The sequence below is a fragment of the Rhinopithecus bieti genome, unplaced genomic scaffold (genome assembly GCF_001698545.2).
Source record: "Rhinopithecus bieti isolate Rb0 unplaced genomic scaffold, ASM169854v2 scaffold_63361, whole genome shotgun sequence".
NCBI lineage: Eukaryota > Metazoa > Chordata > Mammalia > Primates > Cercopithecidae > Rhinopithecus > Rhinopithecus bieti.
In genome coordinates, this window is record NW_016824163.1 from 114,493 (window position 1) to 140,063 (window position 25,571).

The 25,571-nt window shown below is 49.7% G+C and overlaps 1 protein-coding gene, 1 long non-coding RNA gene and 1 pseudogene across 4 annotated transcripts in view; 1 reads left to right on the forward strand and 2 right to left on the reverse strand.

The window, feature by feature from the left end:
- Window positions 1-25,571, forward strand: part of LOC108522050 (contactin-associated protein-like 4) — a 217,238-nt gene that overhangs the window by 10,332 nt on the left and 181,335 nt on the right. The gene's annotated exons all lie outside the window — the stretch shown is intronic.
- On the reverse strand, window positions 11,277-14,526 carry LOC108522043 (disks large-associated protein 4-like; annotated as a pseudogene).
- LOC108522052 (uncharacterized) lies at window positions 16,199-18,522 on the reverse strand. 3 transcript variants are annotated; one of them, XR_001883356.1, is made up of 4 exons: window positions 18,310-18,522; window positions 17,884-18,060; window positions 17,305-17,383; window positions 16,199-16,397 (listed from the first exon to the last, which is right to left on the reverse strand). It is a non-coding gene; the product is annotated as an uncharacterized LOC108522052 (long non-coding RNA). The 3 variants fall into 3 exon arrangements; XR_001883357.1 differs by lacking the exon at window positions 16,199-16,397 and adding an exon at window positions 16,961-17,142; XR_001883355.1 differs by lacking the exon at window positions 16,199-16,397 and having other exon boundaries at window positions 17,231-17,383.

The following is a 25,571-nucleotide window of genomic DNA, read 5'->3' on the forward strand; positions in this document are numbered from 1 at the left end:
GCCGGATCTCAGCTCACTGCAAGCTCCGCCTCCCGGGTTCACGCCATTCTCCTGCCTCAGCCTCCCGAGTAGCTGGGACTACAGGCACCCGCCACCTCACCCAGCTAATTTTTTTTTTTATGTATTTTTTAGTAGAGACGGGTTTCACCATGTTAGCCAGGGTGGTCTCGATCTCCTGACCTCGTGATCCGCCCGTCTCGGCCTCCCAGAGTGCTGGGATTACAGGCTTGAGCCACCGCGCCCGGCCTTAAATTTCTTTTTAAAACCTTCTTTGGCAGGTTTACTTTTTTGCTCTACTGGTTACCTTTGCACTTGTAGCTTATGTGATGCTCTTATTGGCATTTACAGTTGGGTTTGTGTATTTTATATGATATTGGGATCAACCTTGTATCACAGTAATAATCAATGATCTTCTCCTGCTTTTCTATCTTGTTCTATGCTCATATTTTTCTTGTATTCTTTCTACTTTCTCAGGACATCCAATAATTATATACTGTTCTTCCATCCACAACTCCACCTGTGGTTTAATCTCAAATCTACAGCTAAATACACTAAATGGGGAGGGCAGTCCTTGTGTCAACATGATCCCGGTCATCCCCTGGGTTATATAACGACACCTCATCTGTGGAGCATGACCTCAGTCATCTCTTGGTTAGATGAAGCCCAGTCACGTGGGGAGAGTGACCTGGTCATCTCTAGGTTAGACAAAGCCCCCCTCACCTGTGGAGTGTGACCCCCCCATTATCCCCAGGTTAGATGAAGCCCGCTCACCTATGGAGGGTAACATCGGTCATCTCTGGGTTAGACGAAACCTGCTCACCTGTGGAGTGTCCCTCAGATTCTTGGCTCAGAGTGACTTTACCCTTATTCATGTTTTATTGAGGATCCCAATCAGCTTTTACTTATGTAGGTTAGATCTGTCCATAGTTACCATAGTAGAAATTAAAACTGAAAAATTTTAAAATGTTTAATTAAAACATTTGTTAAAAGCAACTGCATGCAAATTACATGTTAATAGAATAATATGTTTTATTAACATTATTTTTAAATCACAGAAAATAGTAATAATAATATGGGTTTGTGTTTGTGAATTTTAATGCCTAGCTTAATGGAAGACACCTGAATCCTCACATTTCTTGCATTTAACTTCTGATGTTTTTTCAATGGATGTATATGAAGCAAAGCTGGCCTCATGCAAATAAGTAATTGATTGGGAAAAGGTGCAGTTTTGACAGATGTTTTAGATAATTTTGGCTATGTCATGAATCCTCTGTAAACTCATGGTACACCCAGAGAGAATTAAGACAAATAGACAAATATAATCTTAATATATTTCTATAAATGGCCTGGCATTTTGAACCTCTGATGGAGCCTTCGGGTCTCCATACAGAGAATTGCTCTAGAGTGAATTCCTGAGGAAGTATTTGTGCTCTGGGTCCCCAGAAGCCATAAACACTGAAATCTGCTTTTCTGCAGCCTTGATGCTTGGAGGGCAATTTAGCAGGGTATAAAATCCCTGGCTTACACTTCCTCTCCATGTGTGTCCTGGGTGGGCTGATCTATTGCTCTCTCTGCATAATGTGTGGCTCATGAGAAGTGTCTCAGTCAGATTTTTTACTCACTTTGCTAGTAATGTGGCCGTTTTTATCTAGGGATCATCATTTTTTATTTCATATTTAAATCCTAATAGTTTTAGTGAGTGTTTCTTGAATCTGAATGTTCTGGGTCAATATCCTCAGGCACATGGTGGTTCCTTTCAAAATGAAATTTTAGGTTTTCTCTTATTTCTAGGAAGATTGTGTGGATTAAAATGTTAAATATTACTTTCTGATTTTATTTTATATTTTAGAACTCATAAATATATGCGGAACTTTTTTTTTTTTTTTTTTTTTTTTGAGACAGAGTCTCGCTCTGTCACCCAGGCTGGAGTGCAGTGGCGCGATCTTGGCTCACTGCAAGCTCCACCTCCTGGGTTCACGCCATTCTCCTGCCTCAGCCTCCTGAGTAGCTGGGACTACATGTGCACGCCACCAAGCCCGGCTAATTTGTGTGTGTGTGTGTATTTTTTAGTAGAGACGGGGTTTCTCCATGTTAGCCAGGATGGTCTCGATCTCCTGACCTTGTGATCCACCTGCCTCGGCCTCCCAGAGTGCTGGGATTACAGGCATGAGCCATCGTGCCTGGCCTGGAACTGTTTTACTTACCTTCCATTATAACCACCTTTCTCTGACTAGTTTTTCAAAATCTTATTTTCATTTTCTAGCAGGTATTCCTGAAGTTCTTCCATGTCCTTCATTAAATTTTCATTTGCATAAACTCTCTGAGCACCCTGTAAATTTCTCTTAATTGATGGAACATATATATATATATATATATATAGACTTTTCTTTGTATCTACACATTTTTGTTTGAGGATATTTAATTCTATCTGGGATGTTGTACTATAATTTTCCAAGGCTTTGCGCTTGGCCTTCATTTGGAGGTGTTCAGCAGCTGAAATGGTTTCATTCTCATTTTATATTTTGTCTCAGGGTTATCTGAATGCGTTATTTTGATTTGTTTTATACCTAGGCATTCTGTGGGTGGGGTCCTCTCCCAGGATGCCCCCTCAGTTGGTAGGATGGTGTTTAAATTCTCAGTGGGCGGCGTTGGTTGCAGTGAGTGGGTAGGAGGGGCTGCCACAATGAGCCTGTGCTTTTCCAGTTGTCTCATTTCCCCTTTCCTCGTGGCCTGGTCTCCAGAAGCTGCTTTCTTTTTCCCCACCTCCCTCCCCAGAAGCAATCTTTTCTCTCCCTCTCCCCTCTCCTCTCCACCCACCAAAGCCACCCCGTCCACTGCATGCCACAGGCAGGGGTGTGCAGAATTTTATTTGCAGCCTTGTTTGGCTTACAGTTTTGGGGGAGTGTGTGTGAAGGTACCTGTGTTTGGGCAGCCACTATTATCCTGGGATTTATTTTCTGCTGCTGTTTAGAAGTGCCATGAACTTGTATCACACAGGGCAGTTTCAAGATTCCAGGAGACCCCGTGGCTCCTTACGTCCCATGCATCTTCCCTCCTGTTAGAGGAAGAGCAGGCTTCCATGCGTGTCTAAAAGAATGGCACAAGCTCTCTGGCTTCCAGAAGCAACCTCCACATCTGTATTTTAGAACTGCTGGATGAATGTTTTAATTGTCTCATTTATCCAATTAATGGCTTTATTATAAATATCTCCATATTTTGATTGCTTGTTATTTTTCCTTATTACCTTTGTACGCTAGGTGAATTTGGCTTTTTCTTCTAAATATATGGGTAGAGGATATATTGTTGAGTGCATGTTAATAGAATAGGTGTTTAATGAATTAACTAGCATTGGGGGAAAATAGTCACAAAATACAGACTATTGTGTCAGTGAACATTTCAATTGCTAACTTTTAAAGTTACTCTTTAACAGCTATCTAAATAATAAAAAGACAGTTAAGAGTAATATCCATCATCTTTAAATTATATTTGGTAAAAAATAGCGAAGTTAGAGTTTGTCATTTTAAGTTGCAACAAATTCTGATCAACAGATTCCACTTTCCTCATATTCCACAAATATAGGAAACTTAGGGCTTAGGAAGTCTGTGCTTGCTAACCATGTATAACAGCACTTATGAAACAATAGCATTTATTCTGAAATCAGAAAGAACATTTAAAATAGGTCATATAGTAAGTGGAGACCAAGGAGAGAAATTTCAAATAATCAAAGAAGCTTAAATTCACTACTTTTCCTTTACGATCAAGAATGTAGGCCAGGCACAGTGGCTTACCCACCTGTAATCCCAGCACTTTGGGAGGCCCAGGCGGGCAGATCACCTGAGGTCAGGAGTTCAAGACCAGCCTGACCAACATGGTGAAATCCCATCTCTACTAAAAATACAAAAATTAGATGGGCATGGCAGCAGGTGCCTGTAATCCCAGCTACTCAGGAGGGTGAGGCAGCAGAATTGCTTGAACCCAGGAGGTGGAGGTTGTAGTGAGCCGAGATCAGGCCTCTGCACTCCAGCCTGGGTGACAGAGCGAGACGCCATCTCAAAACAAAAACAAACAAAAGAATGTAACTTGAATATGAAATGATTAAAAACATGTTTCATCAACTCTTGAGAAATATGAGACAAGTAGTTTTCCTACAAGTCTAGGTTCAAATAAACTGCATTACAGAAGAAAAATAGGATTGACTGTTGGCCTGTTCTCCCGCTTAGTTTGGTTTGTTTGTTTTTAAATGAGTTCTTGCTCTGACCCCCAGGCTGGAGTGCAGTGGCAGGATCATAGCTCACTGAAGGCTTGACCTCCCAGTCTCAAGCAATCCTCCTGCCTTAGCCTCCCGAGCAGTTGGGATTACAGGCACCCACCACCACTCCTGGCTGATTTTTGTGTTTTTAGTAGAGACAGCGTTTCACCACATTGGTCAGGCTGGTCTCGAACTCCTGACCTCAGGTCCCGCCTTGGCCTTCCAAAGTGCTGGGATTACAGGCGTGAGCCACCGCACCTGGCCTATTTGCTTGTTTTTAAATGAATTCTTGCTCTGTTCCCCAGGTTGGAGTGCAGTGGCATCATCATAGCTCACTGCAGCCTCGACCTCCCATGCTCAAGCGATCCTGCTGCCTTAGCCTCCTGGGTAGCCGAGAGCGTAGGCGTGTGCCACCACACCAGCCCTGTTCTCTCATCTCTGTTTTGGGTCGTTTAATGGCTCTGATGTCAGGACCCAACATTCTTCATAGTGACTGAGAATATCCTCATTTGACTGAATGCTTTTTTTGTGGGGAAAAAGCACTGAAGTGCCAATGGTTCTGGGTCATTCTGGTTGACCAACATTTAGAATAATTGTAGTGTGTGTGTTTACACACAGACAGACACCCTCCCAGGAGGCATGTGGCGAAGTGTGATATGATTTTAGATAATAAGGCTACAGTTTCTCTGGTTTCATTTCTAGAGCAGGTAATTTCTTGCTCTTTCCCTCCAGTAGATAAGCACCTGTGTTTTGTAAGAGTAAGGAGCGTGTATGCAAGCTTACCGCGGCGCCACACAGCCCGGGAGGCCTGCAGTGAAGGCACTTTCTCAGCGGACAACATGCTAGTGCGGGGCTGGGTTCCACAATGGTATTCTTTTATTGTCCATGATAAAATGAGACTGGAAGTAATAAAACAGGAAAGTGATAAAACCACAGGAAGCAGCCCTCTTCGTGTTCCCATTAATGGGCACTTTCAGCGTCATAATCTGAGAAGTGGCAGAAGCTGGAAACACTTGGCATTTTAAATAGTCTTTGTCAGTAACTATGTAACAATTATTTAAACACCAAAACTATTCAATAGAGTGGGTTGAAAACCACCTCTGAGGTTTTAAATCCCAAAGCAAAAAAAAAAAGTATGTGTGTATGTATGTGTGTATATAATTTACATTTATTACATGTATTTATAAACACATGTAACTACTTGGCAGCAGTCATTACAGCGTGATGTCATGGACCCCACAGACGGAATTTCCGGAAACGACAGCATTAAAAACGGGGCTTAAGGGAGGATTCGAAGAGACCAAAGCAGGCCCATTATTTAAATCGGTTTCCCGTCTACAATTACATGTATTATGTAGTTTTTATAAAATACGTCACTCGTGATTTTCTTACGTGACTTATCTTCTTGTTCTATCCCATTGAGAAGGGTTTTATAAATTTCATTTTCTTTTTAGACCAGTGTTAGAGCAAAAGGGTTGGTAACTAACCTTTGCATCGGTGTGTGCCTCAGAATGGACCCTCTCCATGGCTTGGCCGTGAACAGATCACTCAACGCTGCGTCTTCACGGTTGCTCTATTGTCCTCTCTATACAGACTTACAATGTTTCGCCCTTAAACAGGTGGTGAGAGTGCGAGCAAGCCGTGGCATGATTCTTTGTCAAATATGTAGTGATTTGGTCCAAAACACAATTTACACCTTTAGAGATCTCTTAAATCGGGCGCTCCCTGAAGTGCTCAGAAAAAACCTCCTTGGTATCGACTGATTTTCAGGGAAGCAGGTAAGCAGAAGGGGGAGTGAGCATGTGATTTTACAGCAAAGTGGATGAGAAGGTGATGGCAGCCGTGGTGACTGTGGGGTGTGTTTGGGTGTGAGTGTGCAGGGAGGCAGAAGCAGGCGCTGACGGGAAAATCAGGAAAACCTTATCCACAGTCTGTGCCGTCTGTGGGGGAGGAGAAACTTCCCCCGCCCTCTCAGGTTTAGCAGGACCTGCGATTAAGCTGACAAAAGACATCAACAGGCAAAGAGCACACACATTTCATTTGCTGTGAATGTTTTATACGGCACAGGAGGCTTCATAAAGGACGTGAAGACCACTCAGAAGCAGCCAGGCTTGGGGCTTAGAGACCATTTTAACACGGAGTGATCAAGAGTGAGCAGTAACTATATTTGGAGGGGCTGTGGTTCCAGGGGTGGAAAACGGTGGGAAAGTGGCCGGGAAATCTCTGCAAAACACCGACGGGACGTGGTGAAGGGTGTTTGTTAAGGTCTGTTTGTGTCGACAAACCTGGCCATAAGCATGTCCTTCTTCCTGGGATGGAGGGCACCTTTCTCCTAGGAAAAGTGTGCACTGCTCAGGCACAAAAGGGCGGGTTGAGGACCCGCCCTACATCTGCTGTTTCTTGGAAACCTTTAGCTGAAAACAATCCGTGTGCCGAGAGACATTTCGTGGGTGGCACATTCTAGACCTTTTGAGATGCAGTTTGGAGGAGGCAGTGTTAGAATTAGCACCAAGTATTTATGCTACCACTGTGTACTCGGCTCTTTTCACACACTCACAATCCTGCTCACCCAGGCTTCCTGCACACTCACATCCGGCTCACTCATACATCATACACACTCATCCTGCACACTCCCCTCCTACACACTCACACATCCTACACACCTGCACACACACATCCTGCACACTCCCCTCCTACACACCTGCACACTCACTTACATTCAAACATCCTACACACCTCCTACACACACATCCTACACACTCACCTCCTGCATACTCACCTCCTACACACCTCCTACACTCACCTACACACTCACATCCTGCACACTCACCTACACACTCACCTCCTATACACTCACATCCTGCACACTCACATCTTACACACATCCTACACACTCACCTACACACATCCTGCATACACATCCTGCACACTCACGTCCTACTCACTCATGTCCTGCACACTCACGCATCTTCACACACTCCTGAGTCCTGGGTCCCTGAGTACATTTCTTCAGTGCATTGATCCCCTCCTCTTGCCGCTCGAAGCTCAGGGACGCCCAGGCCTAAATCAAGATTCTTTCTGGATCAAGACCCTCACGGGAAGCTGACCTTTCTCTTGGGTTTTTACATCGTCTCCATCTGTCCCGGGGCTGCGGCTGGCGTGTGGGCTGGGAACCCTGTGCAACCCCCTCCCTCCTTCTCCACGTGGTATAAACCCGCCTCCAGGCCTGTCGGCCCCCAGGAGAGACGCTCGCGGCCTGTGGACCCTTAGTCACGTCCTTGAAAACTTTTACACATTATCACCAACCGCCACCTTTCAGAAGGGCAAATCCATGAAGACGAACGAGTCTGCGGCGCCTGTTAGGAGCCGTCTGCAGGATGCAGGTGGCCGCGGGCCGGGGCGGGGTCCAGCTGCGGGTGCGGCAGTGAGTGGACACCGGCCTGGGGGCCGCCCACCGTCCCGCCTCTGGAGGGAGGGAGGGAGGGACGGAGGCCGCCCTGCGCTCGGAGCCCCCGCAGGCAGCGCGTTTCTCACGGAGGCCCCGGGCCAGGGCGCGAACCCAGACGCCGCGTTCCCCGGGGCGCAGCACGGACGACCCGCCCAGGAGCCTCGCGGTCCGAACCCCGGGCCTCCAAGCCCACGGAGGGAAGGGGCGGCGGGGAAGAGGTGACAGGAAAGGTCTCCCCGGGCTCCCGACCCCCTGCGACCCCCGCTCCCCCAGGGCGGCACCGGCTCCGCGTCCTTCTCCTGCCGGAGGTTAAACCAGCAGCTTCCTCCGTGGGAAAATCCCACCCGCCTCCGTCCTGGAACCTTCCCTGCGTCTTCCAGCGGCGCGAGCCCGGCAGGAACTAGACAGAGAGGCGGAGTCTGTGTTTATTTACATGGTAATAAACGTGCCAATCGAATGATGGTGTTTCCCAGGCAAAGGTAAAGACAAAACGGTCGGACGGGACTTCCCGAGCCCGCAAAGCAAAGCCTGGGCCTGGGTGGGAGGCCGTGGGAAGGCCCTTTCCTCCTGGGCTGTGCGCGTCCAAGGCTGCTGGGTTCTGGAATTTGGGTGATTTAAGGGGAACTCTCAGGAGCGGCAGCAGCGTGTCTGGGACACCTACCGAGGCCTTGCACTGTTTCTGTCATGGTGGAGCCACGTTGCTGTGCTGGGAAAATCTGCACAGGAGACAAAGGTCCGCGAAGAGGGGCCCTGGAAGGGCGCGGGGAGACTCCTGGGTGTGCATTGCCAGCTCCGGCACGGGGCGCCCCGGGGTCAGACGGTGAATATGCTGAGCAGTGAACACCCCAGGCCTTCCTGCTGGACTTCGGTGCACCTGTGCGTGTGCAGAGCACCTGTGAACACCTGTGTGTGGAGCACCTGTGTATGTGTGGAGCACCCGTGAGCACCTGCGTGCACCTGTGTGTGTGAAGCACCTGCGTGCACCTGTGTGTGTGTGGAGCACCTCTGTGTGGAGCACCCGTGAGCACCTGTGTGTGGAGCACCTGCGTGTGTGTGGAGCACCTGCGTGCACCTGTGTGTGGGTAGCACCTGTGTGTGGAGCACCTGTGTGTGTGAAGCACCTGCGTGCACCTGTGTGTGGAGCACCTGTGTGTGGAGCACCCGTGAGCACCTGTGTGTGTGGAGCACCTGCGTGTGTGTGGAGCACCTGCATGCACCTGTGTGTGGGTAGCACCTGTGTGTGGAGCACCCGTGAGCACCTGTGTGTGTGGAGCACCTGCGTGCACCTGTGTGTGGAGCACCTGCGTGTGTGTGGAGCACCTGCGTGCACCTGTGTGTGGGTAGCACCTGTGTGTGGAGCACCTGTGTGTGTGAAGCACCTGCGTGCACCTGTGTGTGGAGCACCTGTGTGTGGAGCACCCGTGAGCACCTGTGTGTGTGGAGCACCTGCGTGTGTGTGGAGCACCTGCATGCACCTGTGTGTGGGTAGCACCTGTGTGTGGAGCACCCGTGAGCACCTGTGTGTGTGGAGCACCTGCGTGCACCTGTGTGTGGAGCACCTGCGTGTGTGTGGAGCACCTGCGTGCACCTGTGTGTGGAGCACCTGTGTGTGGAGCACCCGTGAGCACCTGTGTGTGTGTGGAGCACCTGCGTGCACCTGTGTGTGGAGCACCTGCGTGTGTGTGGAGCACCTACGTGCACCTGTGTGTGGGTAGCACCTGTGTGTGGAGCACCTGTGTGTGTGGAGCACTTGTGTGCCCCTGCGTGCGTGTGTGCAGCACCTGCGTGTGTGTGGTGTGCGGAGAGGCAGAGCAAAAGGCAGGGAGCCCCTCTGGTTTTGTTTCAAAGACTGTGTATTTTACAGTCCATAAAAACGCTGTTATTTATGATGCGGAGTAGACAGTCGTGATACACATTTTACTGTTTCAAGGTCATGACCTCTTGCTGTCTTAACACCTCTAGAAGGGGCCAAATTCAACTCATTTCCTCTTTTTTTCTGGTCCACAAGCTAATTTTTTTTGGGGGGGTTGTTTTCCCCATTTTCAATGGTTGAAAAAGAAGAATGATATTTTGTGACAAGTGAAAATTAGGTGAAATTCAGACCTCAGCATCCGGGTGAAAGTCTATGGGATGCAGCCTTGCTCCGGGGTTTGTGTGTGGTGGGGGGGGTCGTTCATGCCACAGCAGTTGTGGCTGCCCAAGAGGCGCCATCCCCACTGCACGGCTGTGCGGCCACCACACCCGACCTGAGCTCCGCAGTGGTGACAAAGGGCATCAGCACACGGGAGCCGCCAGCCACACACTGAGGCTTTGTTGTTTGTGGGGCGTCCTGTGCTGTCCCATCCCTTTGGCTCGGCACCTGCCCCCACACACTAGCAGGGAGCCCCTAGGACACCTTTGACATTGTCTCTGAGGATGTGGCTTTTCCCCAGTAAGGGCAACTATTGAACCTGTCCTCTGACCATCTCCCAGGGGTCCTTACAAGTCAGACAGGAAATAGGCCCAATACATGATGGAGGACACAGCCCAAAAAGTCACCCTGTGCCCTCCGCTGTCAGGTGGCATGGCACGGCCTTTCCAACAACGAACGTCCTTAGGTGACAAACAGGTTGAGAATCATATCAGAAAAGAAGGGGCACTGTGGTGGTACCAGGATGTAAACAGAGTCTGCAAATAGAAACTCTTCAGCCTTGGATTAAAGAAGAAGCACCCAAACCTCTCAGGAGGAAACGGTGACAAACCTAGAAGGGGCAGAGGGCAAGGACGGGAGCAGCCCTGGGGGAACCAGCTGAGCCAGCCACGGGCTTGGGAGGGTGCCAGCTCTGCATCCCCCTAGGGTGTGGGGACCAGGAAGCAAGCCCAGGATCCTGAGGGGCCAGACTGGGTGTGATCAGCACAGGGTCCCTGGAAAGGCAGGGTCCTGCCCCGGACCACAGACACCAGGGGTATGCGGCCTTGCACCTGGGAGGCTGCTGTGGTCCCCCCAGCAAGAGCTTGGAAACCCATCGGAGGCCTGCAGAAGCCAGTTCCAACCAGCATCTACCACCATCCAGAAGGACACCAGAGCCCAGGGTTCGAGAAAGTCATCCCTGAAAGAGAAGGTCAACCATCAGAGCAGTAAAGATCCCAGGAGGAAAAACGTCCCAGCTGACAAAGGGCCTTTGGAGGACGCGGGCCTGATACTTAGGTTGAGGGGGAGGAAGTTTTACTTAAAATAAACAGCAGGATATCGGGAAAATGAAGGAACCCCTCACTGCTGTGGAAGCAGGATTACTACCACACTGATCCTCAATGAGTGAGAAGACGGAGCCGAGAATCTCTCCCAAAATGTCACACCAGTTTCCAGACAGAGGGGATGCACAAGAAAAAATCAGAACTGTAGAGAGAAAAGCTTCAGGGCAGACAGAGGCCATCCCCAGAGAAAGGCAGGCTTGGTGTTCATAGGAGAATACCTCAAAGTCCCAGACGATCTATGTAAATATCATTTTATTTATTTATTTACTTATTTATTTATTTTCCGTTCACACGTAGTTTTCGTGTTTTTTAATGATTTAAAATGGTTTTCTTTCCTCCTGCGTCTCAGAGCCTGGTCTGGGCCTCCGGGACATACATCTCGATGCTGTCCATGCTCTCGGCTGAGTTCTGCCGCACAGAAGCTGCCCACTTGGCCACCGGGAGTCTCTTGCGGGCCTCTGGTACTGCTTCTCGCTGGCGTCTGAGGCGTTGTGGCTCACGGCCGGCTTGGATTTGGCTGCTTCTTTGGAACCGGAGTGGGTGGTTTCTTCTCTTCCTCTTCTTGGGGGTCACCACCAGCTGCTAGCTGTTGGCCTTGAGGTGGTAGAGTTCATCAAATTTCATGCGGATGTCCTTGATGGACAGCTGTAGCAGGTCCCAGAACCCTGCCAGGTCCTGGGCTGTGGGGCGTGGGTTGGCATCAGGGTTCAAGTTTTGCTCACAGAGGCCCCGGAACTGCCAGAATTTCTGCGACATCAGTAGCTGGGCATTGCTCACAACACTGAGGACTTTTTCTGAGACTTCTTCAGAGAGGTTGTTCTCTTCGGTCTCCTTATCTGGCACACCAGCCTTCCAGCTGCTCCGTTTCTGCCTGCAGTAGCTTTAGGAACCAGTAGCTGTCTTGGCGGCAGGCCCTGGCTGTGCGGGCTCTGCTGGGGAGCTGGAGGAGGTCTTGAGCCAGGGGTCAGGTTGGGGCAGCGAGGATGCCTCGAGGGCAGGGCCGCTGTTGTCTCCATAGGAAAGGTTACACTTGGATCTGGGCAATCTTGGGGCCCTGCCAGGGACCGGCATCAGTGCTGATGGAGTTGAGGGGAGGGGTGCAGTCCGGGAGGCTCCTCTCAGATGACTTACAGCTCGAGTTATTGACATCCTGGGTATCTGAGTCCCTGTCCCACTGGGAGGACATACCGTGAGAGGGGACGCTGCTTTGCCAGTCGTCCTCTACCTGAACCCTGATGGGAGCGGGACTGGGCTCCGCTTTTGGCACTGGCTGAATGCAGTCAACTTGTCTTCCTATTGATGACAGTTTCCTTTTGGGGGCAGCCTCAGGGTGGGACTCAGAGCTGGTCAGCGTCCCTTGTTCACTTTTCAGAGCTGCATGTTTTGGGGGTAGCTTTGGGGCCTTGGGCTGGGGTGACTCCGCCCTGGGTACTGCTGTCCAGGCTGTCCGATGAGTTAGTTGCTCAGGCCCGACTGGCTAGTCACCTCGCTCTTGTGGTCCTGGCTATCCAGGTAGGTGTCCTGGGCAGACTCAGTACTGCTCTGGACTGTGAGATGAATGGCTTTGAAGTGGTGCGTAGAGGGACCGGTGGTGGGGTCTTCTTATATGCCACTAGGCATGATGAACTTGGAAGCATGTGACTATTGCTGAGGCTGCCGGTACTGGGCGGTGGGGAGAGGGACTGCAGGGAGACACTGTCCTCCTGCTGCAAGCAGCCTGCCTGGATGGCACACGGGCAGCTGTGGCTGCGGGAGCGGAAGTAGCTGGGCACTGGATGGCACACAGGCAGCTGTGGCTGTGGGAGCGGAAGTAGCTGAGCACTGGATGGCACACGGGCAGCTTGTGGCTGCTGGGAGCGGAAGTAGCTGGGCCACTGGCAGGGTCAGGCATCTCCGAGCTGTGGACTCCGCTTCACTGCAGCCGCCTCATACTGGTCACTCAGCTCTGCACTCCTGTACCTGCTGCTAAACAACTGGGGGATCAGGGAGGTCTGCCAACAATCCGGCTGATGCAGCTGGAGTCGTTGAGGCTGTCGCTGACGGGCGTGTATGTCCTCTTCCCCAGCTTGGACACTGGAGGGGCAGGCAGCGCGTGGTCCACTGAATCCAGGCGGTCCAGACTCCTGCGGGGGTTGCTCTGCTCTCCCAGGACTGCTGCCGTTGGCCCTAAGATAGCTCTGGGCCCGAGCCGCAAGTCTTGGTGGAGGGCTTGGGGGCTGCGGCTGGACTTGTCGCTGTCCTGGTTCACCCATGGCCCCTTGATGTAGCTGCTGCTGCGCGTGTGCTGGCACGGGGCTGGGGCCCCGGCCGCGGCATCCGTCCTCGCATGGGGACAGCAGGCGTGGCTGCTCCACACGCTGCCGCTGGGCACCTGCAGGTGGATGGTAGGCTAGACCCCGGGTGGCAGGATTTGGACTTGAGCAGACTCTTATCCAAGGTGGCCGAGGTCTTCTGGCCGACCTTTGTGGGCGTGGCTTTTGAGGGTCGGAGTGGACCAGGAGCCCCAGTATGACGTCTGTTGGTATCAGTGCCCACCCCAAGGCTGGGGGTGCAGGTGGGGTGTGGGGTGGTCCAGCCCGGTGGTGGTGTTCCTGGTGGGCTTTGAGCATGTGCCCACTGATGGTGTTGTAGGCATGCATTGACAGTAGCAGTGGCTGGCTGCATTTCTGCCTGGTGGCCCTGGTGTCATCAGCCAGAGGGCTGGGGCCACTGCTGCGGAAGGTGCTGGCCTCTCTGTCCAAGTTGTCATCAGAGCTCCACCAGGCCTGAGATGTTGGAGCGGCTGGCGTGGGCTACCCAGGCTTGGCCTGGCTCCTTTGCTTTTGGCCCTCCAGCCCTGCTGTCCTCTGTGGCCACCTTCTGCTGCCATTGGCCACCGACCTTGCCCGCTGTACCCCCAGTGGAGGGGTGCCTTGGTGAGGAAAAGCCATTGGACTGACGTGGACCAGCTGGCCAATGCTACCAGGCCTCACCATGGGGGAACTGGGAGGGTGCTGGAAGCCACCACGGTGATGGCAGCTGCCTCTCAAACTGGGCCAGGAGGCTGGAGGGCAGCCGGTTGGTCTTGGTGGCCTGGGCATGGCTGGGGAAGGGGCTCTCCTCTGGCACCTCGAAGTGGGAGTTGTAGTGTTATGCCGGGGAAAGGTGCTGTATATATAAAACAAAATAAATGGCTGGGGGCAGCTAGGTAGTTGAGGGGGAAAGAGGCCACCCTCACCAGCTCCCCACCACACGGCAGGGTGTTCTGTTACCGGAGGAGCAGGGCCTTGCGAGAGCGAACAGCCTCGGTGGCAGACATGTTAGGTAGGAGTTGCGTCATCCCTGCAAACGGGCTCGTGGGGTGGGATCTGAGCTGTGAGATGGCAAGAGAGCGGCTGTCACGAGTTTTTTCATGGATCTGTAAGGGCAGGGGGCCACATCACACCTAGCAGGAGAGCCCGGAGAGCCTCTGTCCCAGCGACAGCTATCCTAGCACCCGCGTCCTTGGACCTCACTACCCGGCACGCCGGCACACCGACGCGCCTCTGGGGTCCGCTCGCAGGTCCGTGCGCCTGGGCCCCGGCCCCCGCCCTGACCCCGCCCGCGGGCGTCCCATGCCTCTCCTCCGGCCAGCGTGGTGCACCTAAAAATCATTTTAAATATATAGTTGAGTTGATGGCTAAAAGAAAATGACTTTTCCACATGCACAACACTTCTGACACCAATTGTGAGTTTTTCATCCAAGCAATTTCTCAGTTCTCTTGGACACTGACTTGGTGTCAGAAAGTTTAACTCGATCCCAACACTAACTGCCCAGAGCCAGCACTGACCCCGCAGACTAAGGGCATGTCCCACAGACTGCCCGCCTCAGACACCAGCTGCGAGTGGTGGACACCCTTCCCAAATCGAATTGCGTCCTCTTGCCTGGCGCAGTAAGGCCAAATGTCCACACTGAGGTTTTGCAGTGGAGAAAGGAGGATGTTTATCTGCAGGGCACCAAGCAAGGAGAATCAGACAGCTCTTGCTAAGACCTGAGCTCCCCCAGCAGCCTACAGGTAACGCTTTTTAAAGGTGGGAGGCAGAGACTGCTGGCAAAGTCACAAATCAATACTTGGAAGCTAACGATTGGTTTCACCTAAAAAAAATAAAAGAGAGAGATCGAGATCGAGGTATCTTGAAGTGAGATCCCACAAGTCATAAGTGGATTCTAAGATTCTCTGATTTACAATTGGTTAAGAAGAAGCTGTGTCTAAAACTCTGGGGTCGGCAGAAACAAATGTCAAGTTGTAGACTGTGGGGATCTCCTCCTTCAGGCCCCCTGGAAAGAAATTTAGAACAAAAGGATGCTTGTTTGGTTTTCCAGGCCAGCTTGGTGCCTGTAACTTTCCTTGAATGAACTCAAGATTCTCCTTTATTTCCATGTTTGGGGTGGCCTGGCAGGCCCCTAAGACGGGTCCCAGCTCCATCTCGCTGTAACTTCTGTCTGACTTGCCTACAAAGTGGGGGTTCCCCGACCTCCTCAGGTCGGGTCATTTCCTAGGACGTCTCACAGAACCCCGGGAAACACTCACATTTCCTGGTTTGTTACAGAGGGTGTAGACGAGTGGCCAGGAGAGGAACGTAGGGCCAGGTCCCAACTTTGCATTTTCGGCCACTGTGCTATGGGGGCGCCTTTATCCATCTCCACCATTTTAGAACATTGCAATCATGGCTTTTTACTCACAAGTGAAAAGTGGTTTCCAGAAGTTAGTAGCGTCATTACACATTTCAGCAATAATTATTGCCATTAGACGTTTGTCAAGGTTTCAAATTGTCAGCTATTTTACATAGTCTCTTTAAATGAAAGAAGGCATTAGATTTTATCAGGCACTGTAGTTTTATTTTTTCTTATTTTTGTGTAACTTCAATAAGCACGTAATGGCAGTATCTCTCCCTGAAGACGTGAATGTTTCTGTAAATGGATTTAATTTTGGAGGCCTCAAATAATTCTTCTTTATTTATTTATTTATTGAGATGGAGTCTCGCTCTGTCCCCCAGGCTGGAGGGCAGTGGCGCGACCTTGGCTCACTGCAAGCTCCGCCTCCCGGGTTCACGCCATTCTCCTGCCTCAGCCTCCTGAGTAGCTGGGACTACAGGCGCCTGCCACTACGCCCAGCTAATTTATATATACATATGTATTTTTTAGTAGAGATGAGGTTTCACCATGTTAGCCAGGATGGTCTCGATCTCCTGACCTCATGATCTGCCCACCTCAGCCTCCCAAAATGCTGGGAGCCACCGCACCCAGCCTCAAATCATTCTTAAAACTTGTGGATGTAGGTTCATATTTATAAAGAAAAATGCAAGATACATGCATGGTAGGATTGTAAGCCTTCTGTTGATTTCTGAGGAAAGTAGTATTTCAACTTGCCACCTTCATGGAAGATGAAGAAATTATTTCAAGTAGCCTCCTCAGGTGACTTTCTGTCTGCAATTATCAGCCACATCCTGGTGAAAATCATATGAAACATGTAAATAGCTGTCATTGTGTAGGTTATATAAATAGATGAATGAAAACCATGAGGCCTGGCCCCTCAGGTTTTGTTTGTTTGTTTGTTGTTTGTTTTTTTTTTTGAGACGGAATCTCGCTCAGTCGCCCAGGCTGGAGTGCAGTGGCGCCATCTCGGCTCACTGCAAGCTCCGCCTCCCGGGTTCACGACATTCTCCTGCCTCAGCCTCCCAAGTAGCTGGGGCCAGAGGCGCCTGCCGCCATGCCCGGCTAATTTTTTGCATTTTTAGTGGAGACGGGGTTTCACCGTGTTAGCCAGGATGGTCTTGATCTCCTGACCTCGTGATCCACCCATCTTGGCCTCCCAAAGTGCTGGGATTACAGGCGTGAGCCACCGCGCCCGGCCACCCCTCAGGTATTTAAACGTCCTCCAATTTCCCTGCTCCCCTGGGTACACACACCTTTGAATATCATCTAAGTTTCTGCTTTTGTAATGGGAACGGTGTATGATTTTGATTCAACATCATTAAGTGAAATGATTATTTTGTAGAAGGTACCTTGGTGTTTGTCCACGTGTGTGTTTGATTTTGTGGATGCACAGGACTGCCAGCCGCCATGTCCTCCACACGAGGACTGCCAGCCGCAACGTCCTCTACACGGCAGCTCTTGAGCCTTGTGGCCTCCAGATTTCTTGACTCTTGACATTTGAGGACCCCCAGAAATGTCTGACTTGGGGGGTTGTATCTATTGATATTTATACTAGACATGAATACTGAGAATGTTTTTAAACATATATTAATTGATTTTAAAATAACACTACAAACCCATTACAGGCTGACATAAAACATATTTTCTTCAGAAAGCTTCATTTTCCAAAACAAAAGAACAAATAGTGAGGAGCCTTACTTCTTTGTGCCGGTCTCTCCAACGCCTGGTTCACAGGTACAGATGTTCCATGTAGCTTCCAGAAAACTCTATTGTATATCTGTTAGAAAAAAGAGAGTGAAAAGGCAAACAATGTCTTAGAATTATTATAAAAATAGCTTTGACTTCACGCATCCCCTTGAAGGGCCTTGGGGAACCTCAAGGGTTCCAGGGAACCATGCTTTGAGGACTGCTGCTGCAGAAGCATCTGTGGTGAATTTGTGACTTGCTGTCCCCGTCACCATCTGTGATGGGCGGCCACCCCCCAGCTTCTGCCAGCAGCCTCCGCGGCCATCTGTCTCCAGGAATTCCCTTGGCTAAAGAGCATCACCTGGCCTCACTGGTGCTGCTTCCAGGGGAGCCCACGGGCGGTTGCTGGACAGTGAGGGGCACACAAGGCTGACCCCTCCCCGGGACTCCCGATGCCTCCAAAATGCTGGCCTGCACCACGTGCTCTGGTGGGGTCAGCTGGGTCCTTCCCTGACACCTGGTGCAGCCCGACGTCCTTCCCATCCTGTCTGCAGGTGCGGACCCCTGACTATTGGCCTGGGGATGACTTACAGGCAGTCTCCTCTGTTGCCAGGGGTAGGTCCGCTGGAAGCCTCGCTGGTCCACCACAGACAAACTCAGGCCGTGTCCATCCCACGTCCCGCCAGGCTCTGCCCCTGGAGCTCCATGCCCTGTGCTGTCTCACAGCTGCAAGCTGCCACTTCCTTTTCAGATTCTGATTGTTGATTTCTGTTTCAAAAAAATAAATAAATAAATCAGAAGGCTGGATTTTGTCAGTGGTCTCTGGAAAACATCCTTGTTCAGCATAAATGAGTTTTACTCCCTCCTGGTACAAGGTTATCCAGGAAGACATGCCATCTCCTCGTGGACAAAGGCTCCCGCGAACCATCCCAGGGAAGACTCTGAGGGAAAAAGCAAAGGCCGGGGCAGGTGCCCTTGGAGACACCCAGGGGAGCGCAGAGCCTCCGACTCACTCACCTGCTGACGCGAAGGGGCACTTCCTAAAGTGGCCTCGTCCTGGTCTTGCGCCGGGGGTCCCTGGCTAAGGGACATTTTAGTTATTTTCTTCAACTCACTTTATACTCTGAGAGTGTCCAAATTATCAAACTATATTTCTAAAGGATGTAAAAGGTATTTCTTGTGTAATTTAGGTTTGATGTTAAAAACCTGAAAACAGAAACCACATCTCTGATTTTGATAGTATTGTTACCTCAGAGAGTAACTGACATCACGGGAAAATTTTCTAATTGTATTATAAAATATGAACGTGTCACAAACCTTGAAGACACTCTTATTACATCAGAGTCCTCCTGAGGATTTTAAAGTGCCCAACACTGAGGTTTCACAGGCGAAATCGCCTTGGCTTCAAGGATCGCACACATGCTAGGGAAACGCCGTAACTTTATCTCCAGGTCCATAGAAAAGCTGTGCGAGGTGCAGAAAGGCATGGCATACATCCCGCTTATTTCTGTTTAAAAAGCTGCCTTCTTAGGTATCAGCTGCTGATGTCCTGAAGTGATTCCTTCACCCAGACTCTGCTTCGGCTCTTTTGTTCTATTTCTTAATTATTGTGGGTTTTATTATTTTTAAAATAATTTAACCAGTTCACTGTTATTTTAGCAGTGCTCTAAAATGTGATTATGACAATCTCCACAGTAATCTAACAGTGAAAATTAGATCCTTGTCCACAAATCCAGGGGAGAAAATTGAGTGCTAAGGTGACAGTAAGTGGCCATGCAAGTCCTCTACATTGAACACAGGCTTGCAGCAGAAGCTGGTCTGGGTCAGCAGGCTGTGCAGTGCGGAGAGGACCATGTTCCTGCGGCCACGGAGTCGTCCCCCAGTAAGATGACCTGGCAGGAGGATGACAGGTGGTTGTGATTCAGCTTGGTTTGGATACAGACACAGGCAAACTGATGTGGTCACAGGAAAGAAATCCTTGAAATCACATTTCTCTTTTGCAATCCTGAAGCGATCCTAGACGATTATTTTCTTCTGAATTTGTGGAGTAATTTTTATATCAGATCTTACTTCCATGATAGGCTTATTAACAGTAGCCCTTAAAAAATTTTTACTGTCTGCTCTAAGACTTAACATATACATACTTAACCTATTCAAGTCTGAATGAACATAATATTATACCAACCAGTGTATGGTTCGAAGGTAAACTTCCATTTTTCCTTCCTTTGTGCTGTTTTTGCCATACATTCTACTGCTACGTATTAATTAACCACACGATACATCATTACCATCTTTGCTTCAGGCAGACAATTACATTTTAAAGTAACTTAAAAATTTATATATTTTATAATGATCCTTGTTTTTACCATTTCCAGAACTTTTTAGTCTTTTGTCTAGGTCCAAATTTTCCACTAATATCACACTCCTTTTGCCTGAGTAACTTCCTTTAAAATGTCTTGTAGTGAAGGTCTACCTGCAATGAATTATTCAGCTTCTTCTGATCTGGAAATGTCTTTACCTCACCTTGAAATAATACCTTAAAAGCTACTATTGCTGGTGCATGATTCTGGGTTGGCGCTGTTTTTCTTTTCTTTTTTTTTTTTTTTTTTTTTTTTGAGACGGAGTCTCGCTGTGCCGCCCAGGCTGGAGTGCAGTGGCCGGATCTCAGCTCAGTGCAAGCTCCGCCTCCCGGGTTCACGCCATTCTCCTGCCTCAGCCTCCCGAGTAGCTGGGACTACAGGCGCCCGCCACCACGCCCGGCTAGTTTTTTTGTATTTTAGTAGAGACGGGGTTTCACCGTGTTAGCCAGGAGGGTCTCGATCTCCTAACCTCGTGATCCACCCGCCTCGGCCTCCCAAAGTGCTGGGATTACAGGCTTGAGCCACCGTACCCGGCTGGTGCCGTTTTTCTTTCAACATTTAATGGGGTTGCTTTATTGGTTCCTGATTGTACAGTCATGAGGATAACTCTGCTCTAATTCTTATCTTTTCCCTTGGTACACAGGCATCTTTTCCCCTTCTGGTTGTCTTCAAGATTTTCACTTTACCTTTGTTCTTCAGTAGTGTGGTTATGATGCATCTGCTATAAATATGATTTTGTGTTTTATTTACACTGCTTGGTTTTAGCTGAGATATTTGAATCTGTACTTTGTTCCCTTTCATTGAAAGTGGAAAATTCTTGGCCATTGTCTATTCAAATACATCCTCTTTCCTTGTGTTTCTCTCATTTTCCTCTTATTCACTAATTACACATATATTGGAGTGTTTGATATTATCTGAGCTCTTCAACACTCTTTTCTTTTTTCCACATTGTGTTTCAGTTTATACAATTTCAAATGATTTATCTTCAAGTATACTGATTTTCCTCTGCTAGGTTCAACCAGCTTATAAGTCTGTCAACATACTTCTTTATCTCTGATATCAGGTTTTTTATTCCTAGTATTTTCCTTTGCCTGTTTTAGATTTCATCTCTCTGCTGAAATCCCCTCACCTGCTTTTTAAAAAACATTTTTCACCTTTTCTTCTAGTTCCCTTAACACATGGACTATAGTCATTTGAACTTCCAGTCAAGAGATGAAACATCTTGGACTTCCCTGTGTCTGGTTCTGTTGACTGTTTTACCTCTTGACAATAGGTTATATTTTTCGATCTTCTCTGTCTTGAACTTTTTGATTGAATAATAGGTACCACATGCAAAACAAACAAACAAAAAAAACCTAAGAGACAGATAACTAGTATTTCCTTCCTGAGATAGCATGCCTCTTCCTTTTCCTAAGTGCTGTTGAGTTACTTTGGTCACTAGTTGAGCCAGGTTTGGGTTTCTTGTTGCTGTGGTCACCTTCTGTGCACCACGGACTTAAAATTCCTCCATTGGGTGCTGTGGTTGCCTTGGGCTTGGTGTAGTATCTGGAGTGCTGGAGGGTTTTTCTCAGTGTTTCTGCCTCAACTTTGGCTTCTGGAAGCTCTGTGTGACTTGCATCACTGAGGTGGCACCTTCCTTCACAGAAGGACACTCTTGCCTGCTACTCAGTGCCTGGCCTGGGTTGGAGCAGCGGTGTTCTCAGTTCTCCAGGTGCAGGCATAGCATCCAGCATGTCATGTGCATTGGGCCTCAGCAATATGCACTGTGTTCTGTACAGCCTCCGCCAGCAAAATGCTGCCTGTGCCTCGTTCAGCCAAGATCTTCTGCCTCCTGCCACTAATCACAGACCTCTGCTTCTATCTGAGCAGAATCCTGAGCCCAAAAATATTTCCTCCCCATCCCGCAGGCTCATGGCTTTTGCTTTCTCCCCTTCCCCAGATGTAGATCTGGGCCTGAGCCCTGTAGGCCATGCTCTTTATTTTGTCTAAGAGACAGGCTGGCCTGGGCTTGTCCTCAGTGGCAGCTGGGCACCTTGGGCACCTGTGCCTCTGAGGGGAGCACTCTCCAGCCTCCTTCTCCACACCCCATCTTTCTCATGAGCACCCAGTGAGGCCTGGAGAAAGAGCTGGGATCTGCCAGAGGGCTGCTAGGTCTGAAGCCTCAGTTATTCCAAATTGCCTCAGAAGCCCCCAGCCAGCCTTCAAAATTAACTATGGCCACTTTCCTCCCACCTTACCTGAGGGCAGACACCATTTTTTCCTGTTCTCCACCAAAGGTGGGGCCACCCACATGGTACATCTCTGCTCCAAGGACCTGAAGAATCTTTGGAACCCAGTTTACTTGGTTGTCTTGTGACCTCAGCTCACTGAAAAGCTCCAGAAAAGTCACAATTTATCTCATTGTTAGAATGGGAGTCACTTCATCTTTTGCAGGTCTCTATACCCAAAATGGAGGAGCCTCTGCAGCTAGAGTAGCCCACTGTGGAAACTCTTGGCTGCCTGTTTTTATAAGTAGGCATAATGTGTTCTGCACATCCCACTCTGACATTAATTTTATTTTTTAAATTTTAAATCAAAATTGGGTACATTGGCCAGGCGCGGTGGCTCAAGCCTGTAATCCCAGCACTTTGGGAGGCCGAGACGGGCGGATCACGAGGTCAGGAGATCGAGACCATCCTGGCTAACATGGTGAAACCCCGTCTCTACTAAAATACAAAAAAAAAAAAAAAAAACTAGCCGGGCGAGGTGGCGGCACCTGTAGTCCCAGCTACTCAGGAGGCTGAGGCAGGAGAATGGCGTAAACCCGGGAGGCGGAGCTTGCAGTGAGCTGAGATCCGACCACTGCACTCCAGCCTGGGTGACAGAGCAAGACTCCGTCTCAAAAAAAAAAAAAAAAAAAATTGGGTACATATAGATATACAAATACAAATATAGATGCATTTGTATGTATATGTATATATGTCTGTAAACACACACACAACCCCCCACACATATAATTTAAAATCAAATCATAATAGCAAGCCTGGGATGAAAAGCTACCGTCTTCTGCTGCCTCCCTGGAACCCTGCCCTTGACTCTGGCTCTAGTGACCCCGTGATTATTCACTATAATTGGTGTCTGATGGTGGCCCTGTGATTATCCCTGCTATTATTCACTGTGGTCAGAGTCTAACAGTGGCCTGTGATTGTTCGGCTGTAGTTGGTGTCCGCTGGCTGCCCCACAATTATTCACTGTGGTCAGTGTCCGATGGTGGCCCCGTGATTATCCGGCTGTAGTTGATGTCCGCTGGCTGCCCCACGATTATTCACCGTGGTCAGTGTCCGATGGTGGCCCCATGATTATTCGGCTGTAGTTGATGTCCGCTGGCTGCCCCACGATTATTCACCGTGGTCAGTGTCCGATGGTGGCCCCGTGATTATTCGGCTGTAGTTGGTGTCCGCTGGCTGCCCCGCGATTATTCACCGTGGTCAGTGTCCGATGGTGGCCCCATGATTATTCGGCTGTAGTTGATGTCCACTGGCTGCCCCGTGATTATTCACTGTGGTCTGTGTCCAGTGGTCGTCCCATGATTATTCGGCTGTAGTCGGTGTCCAATGGCTGCCCCGCAATTATTCACTGTGGTCTGTGTCTGATCGTGGTCCCAGGATTAGTCGGCTGTAGTCAGTGTCCACTGGGCTTACGGTGTCTGATGAGTCACTCTCCTTTGTCACTGGTCCTCATTTCACATTCCCTTCCTCATCCTGGTCAACAGCGGCACCGTGGGCTTTTATGAACTGCTTCGTTCCATTTACCCAGGTGCTGAGCTAGCATCTCTGGGTCTAGAGAAGCTTCCTTGGATCTCATACGCTTCCCCAAGACGACTCCAACTCTGGAATGTTTCTGGCAGTGGCTTTCTGAGCAGCAGAATGGGGTCCTGGGATCCCCTCGGTTCCCCGTGCTCAGACCTGAGCTCTGCCCTCCCTGGCTGCTCCTGGGTGCCCAGGGTTTCTCCACGAGCTCCTCGGTGGTCCTCATGGTGTGGCCCCAGAGCACAGTGCCAGCCCCCCGGGACCTCGCTGGAAAGGCGTAGCCTTGGTTCTTCCCCAGGCTGCTAAATCTGAAACTCTGGGGTGGGCCCAGCCACTGCATTTTCACAAGCCCTCCAGGGGGCTCTGCACAAAGTCCTGGGCCTCCAGGTGGGCACCTGCAGCTGTCTGGATGGGGGGTGAGGGATTCTTCTGTTTCTAGCTGATGCCCGGCCCATCCCCTGAGCTCGTCTGCATGGAGGGTGAGGAACTCTTCTGTTTCTAGCTGACACCCAGCCGATCCCTTGAGCTCAGCCTCCCCCATCCCTGCCCCATGATGCGCAAGGCCCCTGTGGTTGAGCCTCCACTCTCCACCAGCTCGCCCATCCCCGAACGGTGCCCAGGGAGAGGGGTGGCCACGGAGAGGCTGTGGCCCATGCCATACTGACCAGGATCACCCACGGCCCCACTGTGACAGCGCTGCACCCACACATGTCGCTTTTTGTTGTGAATTTTAAAGTAGGGATGCAATGGGGATAGGTATTTTGTTAAATGAGTGCTATTTTGTGTTACTTGGGATATAGAACAAATATGTTACGAAGTCCTATTCTTACTTCTCCTGTAACTCAGTATACTATAAACTAATTACGTTATCAAAGTTAGTGTAATGGTTTGAAAATTGTATTTATTTTTAATACTTCTCCATATACATTGTGTATTATTATGCACGAAATTAGATCATGTGAATGTGACAAGGAGTATATGCTACGTCTCTTGAACAAAAATTCATCAGAAACAGCCGTCAATTGCATATTTTCTTTGCAGTTCCATCAGTTCTGTTATCATTCTGGTAACTGAAGCAAAGTTTGCCAAATGTTGGGCAGTGACTCTTGACATTAAGACTGTAAATATCTGTACCATCAAGACATTCCTCTGGTTTATATTTTAGCACATTAATTCATTTTGGGACACATACAATGTTGTAAAGCTCCATGTTTAAGGCAAGATTAAAATGATGACATGCAGCGGTCACTGAGTTTCCAAGACTCTGTTTCCTGGATCGTTGGTTTTGCAGATTACTGGCTCCTTCTGTCCTTCCACCCGACGCCCCTGGTTCCCTGGGTCACACCCTGCCCATCATAGATACCACTGCTGTGCCTGTCCCCAGGGCTGCCAGTCATGACACAGGGACAGGAGTGTGAGCATGTGTGTGTCCATGGGTAGCCATGAGTGTGCACATGTGAGTGCACGTGATATTTTGTAACTGGGCATGAGTGTGTGTACCTGAATATGTATGTAACTGCATGTGAATGTGTTATTGTGTGGACACGTGAGGGTGTCATGTGTGTGACTGTGTGGATGTGTGCATGCATATGCACATGGCCGTGTGTCTGCGTGTGAGCACTCGTGTGTGAGAGCACACCTGTGGGTGTGCATGCATGTGCACATGACCGTGTGTCTGTGTGTCAGCACATGTGGTGTGTGAGAGCGCACCTGTGGGTGTGCATGCATGTGCACATGGCCGTGTGTCTGCGTGTGAGCACATGTGTGTGAGAGAACACCTGTGGGTGTGCATGCATGCGAGAGTGAGCATGGGAGTCAGCAGCACCCATCTTCTCGTGGGCCTCTCTGAAGCCCTGCTCCTGTCTGAGCCCCTTCTTCACTCCAGGGTGTCTCCTGCTGCCCATGGCTCCACCACTCTCCTGTCTTTGGAGTTGGTGTTTGTCCTGACTGCCTGAGGCCCCTGCTCCAGGTCAGACCCCGTGTGTGATGGTGTGTGTGACTACAGCCTCCCCTTCACTGAGTTGGAAACACTCCCTGGGCTGTCTTGGAGGTGCTGGGGGTCAGTGGCCCCCTACATGGAGTGTCCTGAGGCTGGGCCTCTGGCTCCTCTGTCCCATGTGGATCCTCAGGG